General features: G+C 44.6%; 1 protein-coding gene across 4 annotated transcripts in view; it reads right to left on the bottom strand.

The window, feature by feature from the left end:
- Positions 1-10,152, bottom strand: part of SMAD1 (SMAD family member 1) — a 77,243-nt gene extending 67,091 nt beyond the window's left edge. Inside the window, exon 1 of one of the 4 annotated variants that reach the window (XM_027117095.1) lies at positions 9,817-10,152. The gene's annotated coding sequence lies outside the window, so the exon portion shown is untranslated. Of the gene's footprint in view, positions 1-8,589; positions 8,924-9,816 lie in introns of those variants that run through there. The other 3 variants (XM_027117101.1, XM_027117102.1, XM_027117099.1) reach the window with 3 other exon arrangements.
- Between the last annotated feature and the right edge of the window lie 3,051 nt (positions 10,153-13,203).

The following is a 13,203-nucleotide window of genomic DNA, read 5'->3' as shown; positions in this document are numbered from 1 at the left end:
AAAGGGCATTCTTCTCTTAGTTCAATTACTATACTTTTCTTAAAAAACTTTAGCTGGCATTGTCAGGGAGACGCTCCATCTACAAATTCCCAAACTTGATATTCCACAATTTCATTATCAGGATTCCCATTGCTTAACCCTTCTCAGTTCATTTAATCCATTACACTCCTTATAACCTGTAACCCCTTATCTAGGTTGGATTCGATATTGCTCTCATTAACATTCTAGACTCTACAATCACATTGACTCTTACAAATATTAAATAGCTAACATTTTCCAAATGCTAATTATGTGCCAGGTCCTAGGCTAAGTCCCTTATGTATCCTGTACTTCACTGACTGCAAGATGTACCCTCTCCTAACCAGGAAATTTACAGTCAGGGGTATGCTGTGCCTAAATGATGGTTTTTTCCTCAGTAGTACATGAAATAACATCTTATGATTAACAGCATCTTAGATGAAATATTGAAGGATAACTCATCTCATCTTTCTATCAATCCTGAGGCTGATACTATTATCTCTATTTTTCAGATGAGGAAAGTGAGGTTCAAAAAGTTAATGGTCACAACACTGTAAATCAACTATAGTTCAATTTAAAAAAATTAGAAAAAAAAAGTTAATGGCAGCTTTCCCAAAGTTATAAAAAAGCAAGTCAGTGTTGGGGGCTGGGACTTAAACCCAGGCAACCTGACTCTAGAACCTCATTTCTTAGCCTATTTTCTATCCCTCAGCCAGAATCATCTCTGCCAACATTCCTCTCCAATCTTACTTTCAGGCACCAAGTTACACTAAAAAGCAGCAATTACTAGTCTACTCTACAGCCACGTCAAACCTCACCCCAGGCTTCCTCCGACTGCTCAGCCTCTGAATTCGCCACAGATTTCCTGGCACATCACCTACAATGGTTCTTCCAAACCTTCTCCATTATTCTTAAACTTCCAGCACCATTTTCTGATTCTCCCGGCTCACCATCCCAATGAAGGGACTGACTTGCCTCCGACACTACTGGGAAAACCAGCGCAAGCTGACATGAGCTCTGTGCCATCCGCTTTCCTCTCTCGGACCCCATTCTGCTTCCTTCTCAGACAATCTCCCTCCTTACCATGACTAATACTTTGTCACCTGCGCTCCAGATCACTACCTCCATCATCTCATCTCTGATTGCTCTCTGTCCATTAACTTCTTTCCCTCAACCTTCAAATAAGAAGTCGTCTCATCAATTTTGAAACATAAGTCACTCGAGGGCATAGAAGACTCTGTTTCTTATTTCTCAATATACTCAGTCTCTTCACCTCAGCTGCATTCACTTGATTACCCTGACCTTCTCTCCTTCACCCTGAACCATACATGTCCCCCTTTGAACCTTCCTCTGGAATCTCTCTTCCCTTGGCTTCCTGGTTTAACTTCTCCTCTGACCCCACACCTTTCTTTCAGTTCCTTCTTTTGTCTACTTCAAACATGCCTCTCCTTTCTACCACTTCCTAATTGTGGGCATCAATGGAAGATTCAACCCACCAGCTCTCTGTTTCTCTGTACATGATCCTCTCCAAATACCCATCCATTCCCGGACGTTCCACCATCATTCCCAACAGATCACTACTTGGCATCTACGTAAAGCTCCGAGCCCTCCCCTAGGCTTTAGCTTAGTTATGTATCTCCAACTTGCCTGTAGAATACTTAGATACCCCATCTTAAATTCAACTTGTCAATTCTAATTTATCATTCACACAATTTTTATTCCTTCCAGAACCAGTTCTTCTCTATTCTTAAGTAAAGGCTTTATTAATTTTCCAGCCACTCAGGTTGGAAACTTAAGGATAATCTGACACCCCTCTTTCCCATTACTCTATAGCCAAATAACCACCAGGTGTCTTTTCACTCACAAAACCCACCCCATCAGAGAGAGAGAACTCAAAGCGCTTTCTTATCAATCTCCTGGCATATGGACTCTACCCTCTCCAACCCAAACTGCAAGTTCAAACACCTTCTGTGACTTCCCAGTGCTTCCTTATTCTGGCATGCTGAGGTCCTCAAACCCTCATCCTCAACTTAACCTTTCCAAACACCTCTCCCAGCTCACCACACGGGACCGCATCAGGAATACCCTCTGTGGTCAGTCAGAGCTGCAGACTGGCCTCCAAGATCTGTGCTGTCCAACGTGATAGCTCACTGTTAAACAGGTGGCTATTTAAACATAAATTAATGAAAATTTAAAATGCAGTCCTCAGTTGCACTAGCCACATTTTAAATGCACAACAGCCACTCGCGGCTAGTGGCTATAGTGCTGGACAGCACAGATACAGCGCATTTCCATCACTGCAGAGAGTTCCATCGGACAGCGCTGCTCCTGTTACCTTGAGTCTTCCACGCCGCTACTCTGCCCAAATGTCTCTTCCTTCTCCCAGTGCAAACCCACACATCCTTCCACATCACAGTGGGCGTCATGTGAACTGTCTGTACAACTTACCCCTATATTACCCTGCAACAACTCTTGTGATGTTGCATTTAATTCTTCATTTTTGTGGGTCTCCTCACTAATTACTGAGCCACTCTGAACTAACAGATTCACTAAGTGAAGCATATGCTCATTACCACACTGCATCAAAATTATCAAATAAGGAGATATTTAATACCCCTCTCCTCCATTAAAAAGACATGTTTTCCTTCAATCTAAACAAAAGATCTTGCATTTAGCTAACTAATGACTTAATTTAATGCCTAATTATAATACTTGAAAGATAATGAGTTCCCTTTTCTTCTTGTGGTATTCGAAACTGAAAGAAAAAAAACTATAAAGGTCTGAAATACTTCCACTTTGCATAAGCACACCGCAAAGAAACCACAAAAGATAGACACGGAGAGGAAAATGAATGAATAGTTTGAGTAACTATACCCTAACTATCTGGAATTGTAGGAAAAAATATAGTACAGCTGCCCTAAAATTAAGGGGAAACTACAAATAAAGCATTAAAAAATTACACGTATAAATATATTTTTGAATCAAAAGCTAGACCCCTCTATCCTCCTTTTCGCAAACATGACATAGTGAATATTTATTTTCACCGTGAGCTCAAAAGCATATAGATGCATAAGTAACTGCTGTGTATGTTGTATGTGTTCCTTGAAATCCAGGCTTGTCTCAAGAAAATTAGTTAAGAAATCAATCCACCAACCATAGACCTGGGTTCTATATAAGGCTCCTATGTGAACACTAGGAACCAAGAAGAGAGATTTGGGAGAATTGCCAGGTATGGATTCCCTCAAACCTTAGAGAGTTTGATGCTTTATCTTCAAGAGGGAATGTTCTCTAAAGTTCTGATTTTAGCTTATTAAAAAATCACAGGGGGCTTCCCTGGTAGCGCAGTGGTTAAGAATCCACCTGCCAATGCAGGGGACACGGGTTCGAGCCCTCGTCCAGGAAGATCCCACATGCCGCGGAGCAACTAAGCCTGTGTGCCACAACTACTGAGCCTGCGCTCTGGAGCCCGCAAGCCACAACTACTGAGTCTGCATGCCACAATTACTGAAGCCCGCGCACCTAGAGCCCATGCTCTGCAACGAGAAGCCACCGCAATGAGAAGACGGCGCACTACAAGGAAGAGGAGTCCCCGCTCGCCACAGCTAGAGAAAGCCCGCGCACAGCAACGAAGACCCAACACAGCCAAAAATAAAATAATAAATTAATTTTTAAAAAATCACAAAGATGTTAGATTAGACTGCTCAAATACTGCAGTTCCCAGTATCAGCCTAAAAGCCCGACGCAGTCAATGGAGTTGAACTGTTTTTGAAAGATTGGCTTTTCCCTTCTGAAAGACAGCTTTCCTTATGCAAATGAATGTTCTACAGGGCCCGCTCATTTCTGCAAATCAGCCAGCAATAGCTGTAAATGTTACTTTTTTGCCTAGGACTAGTAGTACATCTCTAAAACTGACGTTATTTTAATAATGAACACCATAGTGAAGATTTTGACTTAGATTTTAAGTAAGTACATTCATGCAACTTAGTTTTTTTTTTTTTTTAAAGGCAGTAATTCCAGAAGTATTAAAAATACTTCAGGTATTTTTGCAGCAAATCAGATGACAGGTCACCAGATTAGCCTAAATAGTTGCAATACGACGTAATAGCAGAAAAGGGGGATAAAGAGTCAAGAGATTTCAATTCGAGGCAAAATGGAGATGCCTCTATTTGTTACCAAAGCACTTCCTGCTAATCTTGGTACCAAAAATTAAGACCAGAGCCTCCAGGCCGGTGAACACATCAAGGTGCTATGCGGGTGGGGCGCCTGGAGAGGGCATGGAGCTCATGGCGCCCTTCCCCCATACCTTGCCCTGTGCATCTCTTCCATCTGGCTGTTCCTGAGTTATATCCTTTCATAATAAACCGGTAATAGTAAGTTTTTAAAAAAGAAAAGAAAAACCACATACGGAAGTACAATTACACAGAACGCTTCATCAGCCTCAATGTCATTTTATAACTTTATATTTCATTTCTAAATTTTTATATTTAAATTATCCCTTTTCTCCTTAGACCTTTCCAATTCTCTCCCTAGTACCTCCTAACTCCTTCCCTAAATACCCCAATCTCTGACTTTTGGTTAGGAATATGATTTGGTTTTGAGAGCCAGACGAGGAGATTTGTACAGCAGACTTGCCTGATTTAATTTGAACTTCGTAGAATCTCGGATCTACCATTTTCTAGTAAGGTCCCATTGACTAAATCAGGCATAAGGCGTTTCTTTTCCATCTCTAAAATTAAAAAAAAAAATCAATTTTAATCTGTAAAAAACATCTGAGGTTGTCAGACTTGATTCATACTCAGCTCAAATAATGTTGGGTACAAAAAGTTAACATCATGCCAAAAAATTCTCCTTTCCTCCCCTCCCCAATTAACACTGGATATGCTCAGACCAAAGGCCCAGGAGCACAGCGAGTGAGGAAGGAAAAAACAAACAAATGGGAACTTGACAATGACAGTAATCCAGGTGCAGGCTTTCCCTCCTCCAATCACTGGATGGGTGACTTCAGGCAAGTCCGCTATCTTCCCTGGGCCTCGGATTGCTCAACTTGATAGGAACATCAAAGTAGCTTTTAACACTCAATATCTCTATTCTTTGTAAAGGAAATTACAAATCAGTGTTTATGAACACACTTGGCAAGGCAGTCCCATGGATGTCCTTCACCTGAAATTTGGGTACTTCTGTGTACACACAAGCTTCAGGGCATATAAGCATTTTTGGACTGGAGGATGGGAGCGTGATAGGGGATCCAGGGTTTCATCAAATTCTTAAATAGCCCTGACGAAAAAAAATAAAAATAAAAATGACTGAAACTGTAAGACTATACAAAAATAGACATAAATGTAAAAAAATAAATTCCAAGGAATTTGCAATGCACTATTTGCATCTCAAAGTGCAGTGTTTACCAGCTAAAGAAGACTAATTTTAATGAGATAAACTGAACTACTAGAACTTTCTTTTTTAGTACCATCAGCTTGTGATACTACAAGAAAAAAGCAAGGGGAAAGTGACAGGAATTATCCAGAAAAGCAGAGATAAAACCAATTTGGCTTTGAAATGCATTACTTTTATGTCAGATTTAGTCTTCCAATTATGTTCTGCTTAGAGAGGTGTTAACATTATGTTTCCTTTCTTAAGCACTTAAAGGAAGACAACAGAAGATGGCCCAGAAAAGCACAATAGAAGGCAAAGTTGTCTAAAAGACTAAAAAATAAAAGCAAAGTCATGTCTATACCAGAATAATAAAGCCCAGCAGAACAATGATTATTCAGGTATTCTAGAGATATATATATATATAAAAAAGTGAGGGGACTTCCCTGGTGGTGCAGTGGTTAAGAATCCGCCTGCCAATGCAGGGAACACGGGTTTGAGCCCAGGTCTGAGAAGATCCCACATGCCGCAGAGCAACTAAGCCTCTGCACCACAACTACTGAGCCCACGCACCGCGACTACTGAAGCCCGTGCACCTAGAGCCCATGCTCCGCAACAAGAGAAGCCACCGCAATGAGAAGCCTGCGCACCGCAATGAAGAGTAGCCCCTGCTCGCCGCAACTAGAGAAAGCCCGCGCGCAGCCACGAAGACCCAACATAGCCAAAAATTAATTAATTAATTTTTTAGAAAAGTGAGGCTCTAGAGTGAGCTTGCCTTGTTCACTTCATGGCTAAGAATATAATCACTAGTTACGTAGCCTGAGGCAAGACAATGAATCACTCAGAACTCAGTTTCCTTACCTGTAAAAAGGTGACAACGACAGTACTTAGGGAAGTTTTGATGCTTAAATGAGATATGAGTATTAAAGACAGGACACAGAAAAAAAATCAGCTACAATTATTTCTCCTACCCAAAGCTCTAAATCAAATTAGAAGCCATGACACCAATGATAAATATGATTGACAGAAAAGTCAACCTTGTTTTATGCAGTAGCTTCAACTGTCACTTCCAAACTCTTTTAACAAGAGCAACTAGGAAGCAGCAAAATTAATTGACATATTTCTTTCTCCCTTCGACCTCACAAACTCATCCACAGAGGTACCAAGTAGAGAAGCAGCTGAAAGGTGAGTAGAAAGTGTGGATGAGCAGAGGCGAAAGGTCTAGAGCAGCACTGTCCAATAGAACCTTCTGTGATGATGGGAATGTTCTATGTATACATTCTCCAAGGTGGTAGCGACTAGCCACATTAGCTACTGAGCACGTGAACGGTGGCTAGTGCTACTGAGATGAATTTTTATTTTAATTTTAATTAATTTCAACTTAAATACCCACACATGATTATGGCTACCTAATTGGACGGCACAGCCCTAGATGACCCATACATTGAATAAGGATTGCCAGAAATTTAAGCAAAAACTAAGAATCTTCTTTTCCTGAATTGTTTATATGTTCAATTCAAATATCTGTTTCCAGTGGAGACCTGGTAACTATGCTTAAAGAAATAACGTATCAGCGTTTGCATCAATACAGTGCAACTCAGTGTTAATAAAAGGATCAGAGATGTGAAATATGTGGTCCTCTGATATTTTATAAGGTCCCTAAGGCCAAGTTAAATTCAAGCTCACATGAAGCATGATTCAGTGCATGGATCAGAGCTGCTTTGAGGGTCCTTATCGGCACCCTCAAAGCATCTGTTTCTCCACTACCAAATGGAAAGCTACTTAGACAATGCAGACTGAACATGCCTTAATTTAGCTTCAATTTTTTCAGAAATTCAGAGTTCTGTAAGCCTTTCCCCTTTTCAGAAACACTAGCATTCCTTGCCAGTTTGGCCTTTCCACTATAAACAAAATCCATGTACCACCCATATCTGAAGGATAACGCCAGACTCCTGCTTAGCTGCCCCTGTAATATGGTTTAATTATGATGACTGAACTAATAGGCTGACATCATAGACTTTTACAGGCTGACCCCATGTCATCCTGATGTATCATTTTGCACCAGTTCAGTGCTGTAAATCAATTTAAGATCTCAAGCAGGTTGAAGAGGCTGGTAATGATGCTTTCTCTGCCGTCTCTGGAGACTCTACATTATACACAACTTACATTATTTATAAAGCCTCAATGATGCTTCCATTAGCCTTGTAAGACTACACAAATGAGATCTTTTATACACACACAACTTGGCCTTGATTATGTAGGCGACTGCAGCTTAAATATACTCATCTCATTACACTCAAGTTTATTCTTTTTCCACTCTAACCAAGTTACTAAACCCAGACTTACTAGAAATCAAAATTACAAACTGCAATTTAGTTTTCAACTAATAAATGTATTTGGAAAAATGAGGCTTACTTCCGCTTAATGCTTTAATGAACTTAGTAGAAAAAAAAATTAAATTCCAAGAGGTGTAAGAAGTTCATATTTTAAATTGCCTAAAAACTGTCGTTTCTCTAAAATGCAAAGGTCATCAGCTCTTCAAGGGTATAAAACCAAAGGATACTGCAAAAAGGAAAAATGTATTTGGTTACATACCTATGCTTGGAGGGGTCAAAACTAAATCAAGGACAAATCCCGACCCTCGGAAGAAACCTGATCCTGCCTGGATCCTCCAGAGGCTCTGACATCGCCCACCTCTAGAAAATCATCTCCCACGACCCTGGTTACAGTTTCCTAAGAACTGCAATATTACACAAATGTACACCACCTGCACAGAAATATCAAATAACTGCAAATGGGAAAGAGGGAGAGAGAGGGGAGGACAAACATTTAAATCAGTTACAGCATATTTAGGCCTGGCACCTCCATCAGAATTAACACTGATGCAAAATATTTATACTAATTGAAAATCCCGGGGCAGTGCACATGGATTCTGCCCTGATTCTTTTTAAATCGTGGTTCCAATACAGCTCAGCTACCTCCAATAAAGCGTCAAGAGGTAATGAGAAACAAGATGAAAAATCAACATGGGCAGAGAACAGTTTTCTCATTGTGCTACTGAATGCAGGTATGTTATCCACGGCAGGTAAGGAAAGCGAGAAACGTTCTGAAATAAAGGCATTTTGCGATTGAGCTGCTTGCTAGGAGTTTCAGTAAGAGGAAGCACAAACAGAGATCAGGCAACTTCTGTATCATTCCACCTACTCTGAAATTTCAGCAAGAGAACCTCAGGGGAAAGCAAGAGGCCGGCTGTCACAGCACTCACGACAACGATGTTTTCTCGGGAGAGGGTTCGGAGACGCGCTTCGATTTTCAGAAGGGAAGCGCCCGGCCGGGGACCTTGCAAGTGCACTGAAACATCGTCCGCGCCGCAAAATAAACAAAAGCCGCAGCTACTGTAGTTGTAAGATCCGGCAGGCATTTGTTCCCCCTCCCTTCCCAAAGTACATCAGGCAAACGCTCTCCCTGGAAGCCTTCATATTTATTAAGCAACTAGAAAAACAAGCCCACGTCTGTCTCTCACACCCAACACCCCCACCCCCTTCCTGCAGAAACAACCCCGAGAAACACTAACAAAGACCGGGCGCAGAGTAAATGAACAGTTGCTGCACAGCGAACTCACAAATACACATGCAGTGAGGCAATCGAATCCGGGAAAGGGAAAGGAATGAGACGACACTCGGAGACTCCGGGGGGTGTAGGCGGAAGAGAAAAAAAAAAAAAAAATACGCGCGCCGCCGCCGCCAAACCTTTGAATAAATGAGAGGGAATTTCAGTACGAACTTTCCTTGACCTCGACCCCCAAGACGCTAGTAGGGGGCACAGGAAGGAGCCCGCCCCGGACGCAGAAAGACCCAGGGCACCGGGTGTCCCCTTTACAACAGCCCTGCTCCGCGAAGAGGGCAGCGCCGGCGACCGCCCTCCGACTCCCGCAGGGGTCGCCCGGGCCGGCGCGGGACACAATGGGCCCGCGGGCCGCGCCGACGGCCCAGGCTCGGCTGCAGGAAGGGAAAGGGAAACGGGCAGCGGGCGGAGGGGGAGGGTGGCCGTGGAGGGCCGGCCGCAGGCAGGGCCGGGGACCGAGGAACGCGGCTTCCCCACCGCAGACCCAGCAAAGACGCGGGGGGCACACGGGCCCGAGCCTTGCCCGGCTGGCCAGGCGCGAGGAGTAGGTGGCAGGCTTGCTCCTCCGAGCGGCCGGGAGGCGCCATCATGGGGGGGGAAATCCCCGGTCCGCCCCACGCGGGGAAGAGCCCCCTCCCCGCCGCAGCCCGCGCCGCCGGCCCCGCGCGCGATCGTGGCCACCCGGCCGGGCCGCGCCCGCCCCAGCCCGCGGCGGCAGCGGCGGCGGCGCTGGGAAGCCCGGAGCGCCGAGGGGAGGGCGAGGACGCGACGGAGGGGAAAGTTGGGTTCGGGTCTGTTTCGTTTTACCGGGTTGGCTGCGCGCCTGTCCACGCGGGCGCACGAGTTGACCGGGCGAGCGGGGTCCCCCGCGGCCCCGGTCCGGCCGGCCGGGCACTGCGCTCGCAGGGTCCCTCCCCGCGCCTCGGCCCGGGCTCAGCGGCTCGGCCTCTCCTTCCTCCTCCCGCCCGCCCGCTCGCACACTCGCTCGCTCGCTCCCGGAGCCTGGATTGATCTGGTCGCGCTGGCGTCAGGGAGTCGGAGCCGCCCAGCCTCCACTCCTCAGCTGCCAATACCCGGCACACTCGCCCGCCCGCCTGCTCTCTAGCTCGCTCACACGCGCACTTGCGCGCGCCGCCGCTCCCGCCGCGGCTGCGCGACCAGGGATCCTCTCCAAATTCCCGGCCCCGCCGGCGCGAGCGCTGGGCCCGCGCCGCCTCCCGCGCCTCCGGCCCCACGCCCCGCTGGTTCCAAGGAGAAAACACCACAGCCCCTGCCTCCTTTAGTGCCGGGGGAGCGGTCTCGGTACCTTGCCTGCCGGTGAAGTTCCGCGTTCAATGTTTATTTTTTTGAAATGTTCCTAGAACAAGTCCACCGGGCCCACCCAACCGCTCTATAAACGTGGAGTGCGTTTTGACAATTACCTTTCGAGCCTCGCCTTTTTATGTCTAGTTTCATTGCCCCTCGCTTACTCCTCAATGATTTGCAAGCCCCAGAAGTTGCACGTACCCAAAAAGGATAACCTAGTAACTATTGCATGTGCTTGTAACAAACCCTGAATCAATATGTGTGTTTTAGGCTATTCCGGGATCTAATGATTCCAGTTGGTTACCTCGCTGCTCCAAATAATGACAGATGCCACAATAGAACTTTAAATTTTTTTGATCCAGTTTCTACAATCTTTTAGATGACACCAACTTCCCAAAATAAAACCGAACTAGCTCCCAGATACCTGATCTGCGTAGACATTGAAAATATTTTTTTATAAGATTTCATTTTTCTCTTGGCCAGCTCTCTGGAAGCCGGCATGAAATCTTGGATAATTACCATAATGTTGAGTTATGTTTAGAGGCGAATAATTATTCTGAGGAATAAATTTCACATGTACCAAAAGAACCATTACCAGCAATATTTTTTTAAAAATCCAATTAATGGTACTCTCCAATTTTTCATGTAATTTTACACGTGCACATTCCATTTAAAATTCTTATTTATTAACTATTTTATAATTTCTGCATTCCATGTTTAATTATTCTAAGGAAATGCAACAAGTCCCCCAAAACACATAAAATACTATTTATATATAGGGCAGAATATTTCTGCTAATTTCTTCATTAAATATTTGAGCACTTACAGGTCAATTCTTGGGCCTCATCTTATTTTCCCAGAAAATCAACTTCTGATATAGTTATTCATTCTCTGCTCCTCAAAACAGCAGTTGGAGTGAGCCTTGTTAAATGCCACTCCCATCAGATCACTCCTCTGCTCAAACCCTCCTTTGATAAATAGAATGTGCTATATCCATACACTGGAACATTATTCAGTCATAAAAAGGAAGGAAGTACTGACACATGCTACATGGATGAAATTTGAAAACGCTATGCTAAGTGAAAGAAGCCAGACACCAAAGACCACAAGTTGTAAGCTTCCATTTATACAAAATATCCGTAATAGGCAAACCTATAGAGACAGAAAGGAGAATGGTGGTTGCCTTTGTTTGGGGGAATTGGAAAGGCTGGGGTGGGGGTGGGGTGATAGCTAAAGGTTATGGGGTTTCTTTTGGGGGTGACAAAAATGTTCTAAAATTAGTTTGTGGTGATGGTTGCCCAGCTCTGTGGATATACTAAAGCCCACCGAATGGTACATTTTGTGGTCAAATTGTCCCAACGTGTGAATTTTATTTCAATAAAGCGGTTAAAAAAAAAAAAAGACATGACAACTAATCCTTGTTTGGATTCTGGATGAGGGGAAAAGCTATAAAAAGACGTAGAACTGTTCATTTTTTTAAATCTATAGATGACCTTTCCCAGTGCAGCCTAGTAGCCCCAAATGATAATTACTAATACTACACATGCTGTGAAATTTGATCTTGCCAATCGTGCCAGTTATTTCTTTCAATGGTAATAGAAAATTGGACTGTTTTCAAAAGGACATTATTGGGACAGTTGTGAAAACTTGAATGTGGGTTGCATATTAATATCATTGTATCCAAAAAAATCCCCCCTTGGTTCCCCATTTCACTCAAAATAGAAGTTCTCACAATGTGTACAAGACCCTTCATGAACTTCCCTTCCCGTCTTTCTTTACCACTCTGACCTGGTCTACTCTCTCCCTTGCTCTTTCTTCAAGTCTCTGTGGCCTCCTCACAAGTCCTGGGACCACTGGGGCACACTCCCACCTCAGGACCTGTGCACCGGCTGTTTCCTCCCTGGATCTGTGCATCGCTGTACCCTCAGTGCCTGGAGCAGAGTCCGGCACCTGTTGAATAAAGGAATGAGTGAATGAATCAATCTAGCACTGTTCAGGTCACAAGGGATATGGTGCAAAGAGATACAAATCCCTCAGGGGGGACAAATAATGAATAAATACACAAATATGCCAGGTGGCTGTACATGGGATGGAAGCCAAAGGGTAACAGAGATGGGGAATGGGGGTGGTTGCTGTGTCCATGCGGGTAGGGAAAACCTTATTGACAAGAGGTCCTAGAGGAAGAGGGAGCATATCACATGATCTTCAGGGAGGGTTGCCAAGTGCAAAGACCCTGAGGCTGAGTCTTCTTCCCCTTTTCACAGAAGAGCCGGGGGCCAGAGCCCTGAAGCAGAGAGAAGCTAGCACAGAAAGGAAGGCAGTGTGTGGGCCCAGATGCACGAGGGCTGGTGGCTGAGGAGCTGGGAACACAGGGACCTTCTCTTCTCTCTGCTTCTCTTTTCTTGGTGAAATAGCCATGAACCCTACTTCCGGAGAAATGGTGAGGGTGGAAGAGATGCTGGAGGTTGGAAAAGAGAGGAGCACATATGAAACGGTTATCTTTTGGGAGAGTTTGAGAGCAAATGAACCATGGAAATGTGGTAGGATTGCCAGGCAGCTCTATTAAGTGCCCATTTGAGGTTCGTGGTCATGAATTTAAAGCAAGGCCAGTCAGCATGGCTGTGGCTTTTCCTCCAGCCTCGGGCGACCTAAAGGGTCAGAGCTGGGGTTTTGCAGGTGGGTGTGATGGAGGAAAAGAGGGTCAGAGAGCAGAGGGTGTAGGCAGGGGAGTGACTCTGGGGAACTGTGATAAGCAGAGAGGTGAGGACACGGGAGAGTGTGATGATGATGGAAAGATGAGAAGATCAAAGGAATGAAGGTGGGAGGAGGGGAATCCAAGAATTGCTGGAGCAGGGAACGACTCCCAAAAGCTGGGGAACAGTCTGAGAA

The sequence above is a fragment of the Aethalodelphis obliquidens genome, unplaced genomic scaffold, assembly GCF_003676395.1.
Source record: "Aethalodelphis obliquidens isolate GAN/ISIS:26980383/991018 unplaced genomic scaffold, ASM367639v1 scaffold17, whole genome shotgun sequence".
In the NCBI taxonomy this organism is placed as follows: Eukaryota; Metazoa; Chordata; class Mammalia; order Artiodactyla; family Delphinidae; genus Aethalodelphis; species Aethalodelphis obliquidens.
Note: the sequence above shows the minus strand (reverse complement) of the source record. Positions and strands in the feature narration are given on the sequence as shown.